Genomic DNA, 10611 nt, shown 5'->3' with positions numbered 1-10611 from the left:
TCGATATAATAACTAATTTAATCTCAAATCTTGAAATTTTGTGAATATATAGTAATTTTTTAATAATTTCAAGATGAAAAGACAATTTTTTTTTAATTCCATTAAAAAATGCCGTATTTGTTGCAACTTTACAACTTAAGAAATTCGTGAAGCACAAATAACCTCTGTTTGTATTTTCTGCAAAGTTATCAAATAAGTTATTTACAAAATGGCATAGGGCCCTCATGAAACTATCTAAGCATTGTAGCACGCGTGGTATTTTGGCTTTAGCATACATACCATACTGGGATGGGCTAATAAGACATATATGTAGTAGCAGTCTTCAGGGAGAAGCTAATTAAGAGATCCAACATCAGCATAAAACTGCTGGAGCACAGATGGAGGTTAGGTATCGTTCACTCCTTTCAATAAAGTCGTATTTCAAAAATCGTCAATTTTCAGTTGAGCATGTTTTCGGAATGCCCAGAAAATGTACTATATCCCAGCAAAAGTGACATATTTTTAACTTAATATTTACCCGCAACAGGGCAGAGTGTGTTGTTTTTGCATTTTGAAGAAAAGGTATTGTTTCAGTTTTTTTTCAATTATACTAAATTTTTGGTCTAATTGGTTTTTGGTCGACCCGAAGAACAACATGCACTAATGGTTTCAGCACAGTCATGCGTTACGAGCCGAGGTTAAACATGCACTGTGCATGTTTAACATGTGTTTGTGCACTAGTGCACTATGGTGGTGAATAGTGGTATTGTTTGTCCTGACGAAGAGACGGGTACGTCTCGAAACCTGTAGACATAAAAATCTGTAGTGAGTGGTTATATACTAATATTATTAACATTTTTGTAAAAAAATATAAAATTAATATTTTGTATGTTTTCAATAGTGGTCAAATTTAATAAAAATAATAAATCTTTCATCACCGCCATTACTCTATGTGAGTCATTACATCACGAGTACGCAAGCTTTTGCAGTGTGTTCTGAGTAAAAATCCCCGTACATATATCACGCGGAGGCATTGAAGTAAAAGGATTAAATCGTTTATTTATATTCAAATTGATTCCAATATCGTTACTGCGCCATTTGCAATGCAAATCGTTCAAAATGGCTCAAAGACCAAACTGGGGTACAAGCTGTTCAAATTTATCGGGACAGAGAATTCCCGTTACACTTTTTTCTCCAAAAAACGTAAATTTTAGGTGTATTTCATTTTGTTAAATAATAACGGGTATAAATTACTACGAAAATAAGTATTATTTTTGAATTAAAAATACTTAAATCAGTTTTTTTTAAATTATAGAATAGAAATTCATAAATAGTTTTCTTTTCTTTATTTTGGAAGTTTCTCTAACAACAAAACCCTCTCTTAGATTCTTATAAGTAGTTTGAGATTTTGCTTTTCATTACAATAAGAAAAACGTACCTTTTGACGATATATTACGGTGAAGACGATTTTCTTGTAAAAATTTCACTGTATTTATCTTCCAAATTATTGAAAAAAACATACATTTAAGTTTTGTACTGAGATTTCTTGGTGGAACTTAATTTAAAAAAAGTAATACAGCAACAATATATTGTAGTTTTTTCCACTTTTATTTTATTTGATCAATGGCCAGGTTTCGTCGTTAATGCTGAAACCCGATCACTGTTAAATAAAATAAATATTGAAAAAAAAAACCACAATGTTTTGATGTATTACATACATTATTACAAATAAGGAATAAAATTACAAACAAAATAATTCAATTCAAATAAATACCTGAAAAAAATTATAATGTTTTTGTTATGTATTTTTCGTAGAAACAGGATTTATTGTTTGACAAATAAAAACAACTAGTATGTACGTGCTATATTTAAAGTTTTTTTTCCATTTTTATTTTATTTGACCAGTATCCGAATTTCATCATCACCAACTTTATCAGACTGGTCTTAAAAAAGTGAAAATAATATTAAATTGTTATTTAAGAATTAGTATGTAAGTAATAAGTATTACTGATTTATTTTTAAAAAATGTATACATATACGATCACAAAGATTAATCACTTCTAATTATTTTTCCATCGTTAAAAGCATGTAATATTTATTTGATCTAATCGTCTGTACTACACCCCTTTAATTAAGGACTTATACTCACCGGGGGTGTATTCCACGGGGGAGGCAGCGACATAGAACCTTTATACAATCATACATTTGATACACCCCTTTGCTTTATTGTACCAGCTAACAAAGGTCGTCAAACTTTGCTATTGTAAATCAAACACATTAATGAAGTTGTCAACTATCATTTCACAAAATAAGAGCAAAAAATTTATGTAATATCCAAACATATTACACAATCTCATATAGCGTATAAACTTTTGTATTAATGAGAAAAAATATCAAGATTAAACTTCAAAATCTTTGTATTAAACTAAGATTTTGAATTTTAATGTATATATAATGAATGTGTTTATGTATTTTTATGTATATATATGTGTGTATGTATGCGTATGTATATGTATGTATGTATATTTATAAATATATTTTTAAACTTCTTACCTAGAAAAAAAAAATCCTTTAACCACCCTTATTAATTCCTCTCCTTCCCTTCTCCTTCCTGCTAAATCTATTATTTCAAATAATACCCTTTTTTTGTTTTTTGTTTAATCTCTGAATGTTTTTTAATAGTTTTATAACATAAATGTGGAATTGTTTAATTGGCTTTTTTTTAACGTTTTAAACTATTTTTTGTTGATGTAATGTAATGTTTATTATTGATAATGTAACTATTGTTTTAAAATCATTTTTTTATATGTAAGCTGTACAATTCCCGAATAAATAAAATAAATTAAAAAATAAAATAAATAATAAATTATATTTATATTTCCATTCCGTTTTAAATATTGTATCATTTTATCTCTCTCAACAAAACTACCTTTTATCTTTTTTTCATCTTCTAATTAGTAACATAGCTTCTATATAATTCTAACCCTTATCGCACTCAATGGAACATAGAGCACTGTATCGTTCAAAAACAATTCTATCTTGATTGTTAAATACATTGAGGCGATAATGCGTGAATACCTTGTACCTTCTCATCAGAATATTACTTAGCGATAAAAATCGTTCTGACTTACTTAAAGAACACTGTTTATTAATTAAAATTTTAAGTGCTATTAAATGTAAGGAATCTAAATCTATATAAAAATAACTTAATTAAGTTAACAATAATCTTGCTGTGCGAGGGATGCAGTTGGTCCAGTGGGCAAGGGAAAAGATACCGATCGCAAGTGTGTAAGGGCTTTCATAGCCTCTGCTACGTTACTGTTTTCACTAACTCACTGTTACCATCTTGACAGCGTGACAGGCCCGCTATCCTTTTAGGGACCTACCCGAGTCACTACAACGTAAAGGGAAGGTGATCAGCCCTGCGTTTCAGGTACCAGTTCAGGGTAATATTACCCTGGACAGGTATTTTGTGAGATTTTTTTGTGATTTCGTGATTTTTTTCCAATCTTATATTCATTCAATATTACCCTGGACTGGTACCTGAAGTTGAGGGCTGATCACCTTTCCTTCGTCTGTTAAGATTTTCTTTACAGATAAAACTGCGTTCATATGATGCAGTGCCCTATGCACCATTGAGTGTATTTACGCTATTTAAAATGATACGAAATACTTTTTATATATTTTATATTTTAAATTCATTTGAAGAAATAGTTGTATTTACTAAACAAAAGGTAAATTAAAAATGAATTTTATTATTATTACAGAGTTTAGTTTGAGGATATGTGGTCCACGTGTACAAACAAGAATCTTCATTAAGCAATAACACGAAACCGACGGTTATCAATAGTGGAACCTGGAGTTCCCATTTCTACATCTACACAAATTTACACAATTTCGAATTTACACAACAATCCAAAGACAGTGTAAGAAAATTGATTTACTGCCACCATCATTGTACATGTTTCCTACAGTTGTGTAAAATCCGTTATACAGGGCAATTGTAACACTGTATTTTAATAAATTATCATACATTTTTTTAGATAATTTGTATAAAAAAACATTTTAGAAGAAAAACAATTAAGTAAACTAAATAATAATGAATTATTAAAAAAAAATTAACGTATTAAAAAAAAAAACATTTTAAAACTTTTATTCTGCTCATTTGTATGTTTATCTCCTAAGATTATGTTGAAAATGACAAAAAGGCTAAATATAACGTATTTTATTTCACTTTAAACTGCTATTTTCTCTACCGCCCTTATATAAACCTGCAATATCTATAAGAGCGTGCATTTCATTATAAAATGATGTAAACTTTTTTTATTAATCAGATTATTGGTGGCAAATTATTATTCATCCTACCCAAAGATTCTATAATTATCGTAATAGGCGTCATACGTCTATTTGACGTATCGCTCACTCCTTTCAAGAACGTCATAAATCAAAAATCTTAATTTTTCAGGAGAACGTTTATAAAGTTTTAAAATGTAATACAATGTTTTAAAAATAAATATCAAGCTACTTTTTGAACTTTTTACTGTGCAACAGATCTTTTTAGGTAAAACCTGAAGGTTTTTTCTCCATTTGAAAAATACTTAGTATATTAAAAAAAAATTAAACAATACCTTTTCTTCAAAATGCAAAAACAATACTTTCTGCCCTGAAGCGGGTAAATATTAAGTTTAAAATATGCTTCTTTTGCTGGAATATAGTACATTTTCTGGGCAACTGAAAGTTGACGATTTTTCTTATTTATCACGTTCCTGAAAGGAGTGAGCGATATGTGAATAAGATGACTGTAACATACAAATAGATTGATGAAACAGGAACAAATCTGTTTAAACACTGGCGGCAGCTACTTGACGGATGTCACCTTTTCTACTTAGCATTTTTTTAAGATCCACTTGAAGATTTCCATTACTCTTTTTTTTATTTAAAAAAAAAAAATTTAAAACGTAATTGGGTAATTAATTTTGCGCCAACCTAAATTTGTTTATATGCAACTGTTTAATTCACAAATCCCAAGTATGATTGACGTATTACGCCATGTGCAAAAATTATACTTAATCGGATAGGGTAATTAATTTGGTGCCACCCTGTATATACTTATATTATGGCCTTCCCATTTGGCTCGCTGTAGTGTTACTTAATTTAGTAAGCATCTTGACTCCCCGGTCCTGTTTAATACTTCGTTGTTCCCTACATGTTCTAGCCAATGAATCCATAAAATGCGTCCGTAGCACCACATGAAAGAAAGAGACTTTTTTTTATTTTTTTCGTTTATATTTTTCCACACTTTAATTATTTGCCCTCATATTTTTAGTAGGTATATGAGTTTTAAACTTTGACCAGTATATATTGCTTTTCAGCAATTTCTCTCCGATAAATATTAATTTTAAATAAGGAGTTTACCAAATAAAAGTACATAAATTTTCGTTGCAACTAAATTCAACAGAGTAACGTATTTTATTATTTTTAAATATTATCTTAATTCAATTTGAAATTTCGACCCCTCAGTGTAAAATCAAAACTCAAAGATTTTGTACTTTAAAAAGTGCCAGAAAATTTGTATTCAGAGCGAGTTTTCAGGTGATTGTGAATTTCACGCGATCAGGATACAAAGCTCGGCGAATTTAATTATATTTTTTCTGTTTTTTTTTATTCAGCGTGGACGAAAAGTTTATGAAAAATAAAAACGATAACACCAATTGCTTTGATAAAAAAATGTTGGTCACTGAATTGATTACATATAAAAATACATATAAAAATATAGAAAAAAAGGGTTTGTACGCAATAGGCAACTTAAAAAACATTTAATTTTTATAATTAAAAACAAAATATTACTTTACAGTTATTAGTATTAATGCAAATTTTATATGAAAATATGATTTAAAATAACGTATTCTCAATTTATTAATATTTAAAGCATTTACTTTGTGAATAGTTATTTTTACTTGTTTTTTTTTTTAGAAAAATGTAAATAATATTAGTAAATAACCAATCACCGTTGAGTGGTTATATGCTAATATTATTAACATTTTGTAAAAAAAAAAAGTTATTATATGGAGAATAGAACTCAACATTTTCTTTTACATTATATTTTGTCCGCCTCCGTAGTGTAGTGGTCAGCACGCTCGGCTAGCGTTCTGGAGGTCCCGGGTTCGATTCCCAAGGGGGGTAAAATAAAAATAAGTGATTTTTTCACTGTAATATTTATTCAATATCACCCTGGACTGGTACCTGAAGCGGAGGGCTGATCACCTTTCCTTCATGTGCAAACGATTAAAATAACACAGCGTTAATATGACTCAGTGCCCTATGCACCATTGGGGTGCGGATAAGGGTTTTATTTATATTTTCACAATTTTTATTCTCAGTTCCCCAATAGGCATCCAATGATGCAAAGGGCACTGATTGAGATAGTAAAGATCGTAAATTATTTGTAAATAAGGTGATTTGTATTTTTCTTTTAACGAACTCAATAAATAAAAATAAAACAACAATTTATTATTTCTAAATCGATTTTTGCTTGAAACGCTTATGGAAACAAATGAGAATCATTTGACAAAATACGGTCTTTATTATTTTCGCTGAGTTCCGAATTCGGCGTAATCACCACAGTTATGCGAATCCAAAATACCTACGTTAGGTTTTATGATACAATATCAGGATGGCATAAGGAGATAGTAGGTATTGAATAAAATGCCTTCATATCCATCTTGGGAGGTTATTTGTAACAGAATTCCTTATCTAAATAGCTCTTCTGACGATAATTTGCTTACCTACCCGCTTCGGTACAAATATGACTTCTGCAACGTACTGTCTGGGTAGGGTATTTTAACCCTCAGTTGGTGTGTTGTCGTCTTTCAGATACGGGAGTACTCGTATGAACTGATGAGCTTAGAATATGTGCTCCGAAAAATTGGTATGGAGATACTTATGTATTATTTTTTTACATCTCATCAAAGATGAAGAAGAATATGGAGGTCTGGACATTTACGGGGCTGACGACCGTCATAGGCTGTCATTTTCACCTCACCAATAGATGTCCTTAGTGAAGTTCTAGTGATTCAAGAATAATGTTTCAAAATTGGTTCATATATAATATTTAGAACATTCAAAAATTTGAGTAGTGTGGTTGTCAATAATGGGTAGAATTGGTGAATGTTACACGTGTAAAGCGATCACTTACACCAGCTTATGACGGTCGTCAGCTCCGTAAATGCCCAGACCTAAACATTGTTCTTCATCTTTGATGAGATGTCAAAAAACAATATGAAAATAACTCATGTAATTGGAAATAATCCAGATTGTGTGAACAAGTATTTGGACACACTCAAAATGTTGTAGATACTATTGCTTATTGTACAAATTATAATTTTTTTCTTTGTGTATAAAAAGCATTGTTAATTTTGTCATATGAATATATTACATGAACGATGAGTGATAAGGAGAGTCTTAATTAATTACATAACTAACTACATTATAACACTATAAAACCACACACTTAATCTATTTTTTATGTATTTATTTAAAAGGTATTACCCGCAGAGCCTTTAGAGGCTTGTTTGCAGGTCGGATAGTAAGAATAGAGAAGGTAAATGTGAAAAATACATCACAAACACCCAGACCTATTAAAAATAAATATTTCTTGAATTTAATTTGAATCGAACCCGCGACGCCAGTTTCGCAGTCGAGCGACTATCCAGTACATCACGGCGCCATAAATTAACAATTACTTTTTTTGTCACAAGTCATGTATTTAAAGGGAAAATGGAAGAAAGGGTATTAACAAGGTTTACGAGTTATAGTTGAGTGATTACTTTATCTCATTCAACCGTAAGAAAAGAAACGTCCACATACTAGAACAAGCCATCAATTAAACTCTTGTAAACCTCAATTAAACCTTTATTTTTATGAACAAATTTTATGTATTATTCTGAGTATCATTTATATTTCAAGCATATACAATTGTGGTTAGTCATTTTTACTTTTTTTTTACAATAATTCTCACCAACATTTTTGGGTCTACCGGTACCCGTCTCTTTGTCAGTTAGTGCATGTTTAACCTCGGTTTGTAACGCATGTTTGTGTGCATGTTGGTTGAGTGCATGTTGGTTGACCAAAAATCGCAGTGTTAAACATTTTGTGTAGTTTTAAGTGTATAAATAGTGTTATGGTAGTGAAGGGTAGTATTGTTTGCATGCTGTGGTAGTGATTGTCCTGACGAAGAGACGGGTACGTCTCGAAACCGGTAGACATCAAAATCTCGGTGAGAAGTTATACACTCATATTATTAACATTTTTGTAAAAAAAAAAACAGTTAAAATTTTTATGTACTTAGTGCAGTGAATGCTGTTTGATATTTTAATTTATATATAAAGAAAACCACTTTCAATACTCATTTATATAAATAGGAGTATGTATTTTTTTTTTAATAAAATATGTTTTTTTTAGAATTATCAAATCAAAGCAATGCTTTGTTCTATCAGATTTATTCGCATCAATAATTTCCACTAAATACTCACCCTTTATCGAATTCGAGTCTGGATAGGTTCACTGATATTCAAAATAAAACAAGGGTTAAAAGAACAAATATTACATTTATTGTATTTCCATGTATGTTGAGTCAGATACAGAAGTATTTAAGATAGTACATACATTAAGTTTCTAATTTTCTATTGGAAATTACTAGGGTATTAATTCCTGAGAACTGTAATTTTATCATAATAAAAGCTCAGTAACATACAATATTAATCACAAATATTATAGGGCTCCTTACAAAATGTTCATATTTATATTATTTTAGACTAATGCAAATCCATATTTATTTACAATAATAAAAAATTGATACCGTAGACGAGAGTGTAAATCTGCAAAATTCCTTATATGCCTGAGAGATTTTGCATTTTAAACTCAACGACATCGGTATATATAAATTGACTGTTCAAAACAATCATCGAAAACATATCATTGTTTTGTTTTTCGCATTCGCTCATTGTAAGACTAATACTTAAAAATTCAAAAGGGCCTTTTCACGTTTATTTTTTATCAACATATTTTTAAGAAGAAAAAAGAAATATAATGTCAATTACATTTTTGTAAGACATTGAATGAATTTTTGCGACGCGTCAAAGTTATTGTCATATGTGTAAAGTAATCCAAGTAAACTCATTTTTGAGATCTACAAAATCCGTGATTTAAAAATCGTTGTGTTTTGTTAATAATATACAATACAATCATACGTATCTGAGTGTATACTGGTACAGATGATTATGTGGAAGGAGCTAAACGTATATTTCCGTTAATAGTCTCAACATGAGACAATGGAGCGGAGTTTCAAATGCGTTATCATTTTTGAAATTATACACTTCAGTTTTTTCAGTTTCAAATCATTAAAATAACATACCCTTCAACTATTTAATATGATAAACATGGAATCTTCGAATTGTGAAAAGACCCTATTTTTATACAATGTAATTCAAAGGCGATCAATTTGTTTATAAACTATTAAAAAAACATATATGTTTATTGCAAATAACAAAACTGATTTGTATTTTTGATTTAATTTAATTTTTCATTTTAATTTGCAATTCAAAAGTAATTTAAGGAAAATTTTTAAGAAATAATTAGAAGTACAATCTACTTCCATTATCTTTTTAACTATTAAACAACGAAACTAAGTGTAAAACGGTATTCACAAAAACATAATATAGGTGAGTAGATCTGAAATAGATCGCATCATTCGGCTATGTCGTATTTGATTGCATGTCAAAACCCATTTTCTATCATATAGTTTTATAAAAACGTATTGTTAAATGTGCCCTCGGCACGGGAAAAAGCGATGAGGACACATTATTGTAAATTTTAATGTGTATGATGATAAATATTGCGATAGTTAAAATAATTGGCATGTTACTAAAAACTTCAGGTTACATTGAAACTGAAATACCAAGTACTTAGTGGATAATACGTTAATAATGTTAAAAATATTAGTATATAACCACTCACCTCGGTGAGTGGTTATATACTAATATTATTAACATTTTCGTAAAAAATAAATAAGTAAAAATGACTAACCACAAAGTAAATGGTTTAAATATTAAAAATATTGAGAATGAATATAAATATTTATTGATTTACCAAAAGTATTTGTCATCTTGTTAGTACGGGATAATAATTTTGTTTTTTTATTTTATTTATTGTAGTATATATATATATTGTTAAATATTTTGTAGATGAATAGTAATAACATATTCTAATGCAATAAAATGCTACGATTTATTATTCCATGTCCTTAAATTATTCTGAAAAAAAAAACAAAATAAACATTTAGCCCCTTTTGGCCCAAGTTAATTTATAAAATTTTCAATTTCACAAAATGTGATATCGCATAAATTGGGTAACATATCGGTTTGATGATTTTTCCCAGAAAGAAAATACTAAGAGCGGGTTGCAAAAATGTTCTTGCGGTATAATATAAAATAAGGGTTAGCAATTACTGATGTCAAAACAGTAAGTCTAGTTTACCCAAAGGATGGCTGAGCTACAAGATATGAAAACAGTGCCCAGAGGGATGAAAGTTTATATAACAAAACATGTGTTTCAAAGAAAGCACGAATACTTGTA

The sequence above is a fragment of the Brachycentrus maculatus genome, unplaced genomic scaffold (assembly GCF_059751285.1).
Source record: "Brachycentrus maculatus isolate JH-2025_06_01 unplaced genomic scaffold, ASM5975128v1 h1tg000222l, whole genome shotgun sequence".
In the NCBI taxonomy this organism is placed as follows: Eukaryota; Metazoa; Arthropoda; class Insecta; order Trichoptera; family Brachycentridae; genus Brachycentrus; species Brachycentrus maculatus.
Note: the sequence above shows the minus strand (reverse complement) of the source record.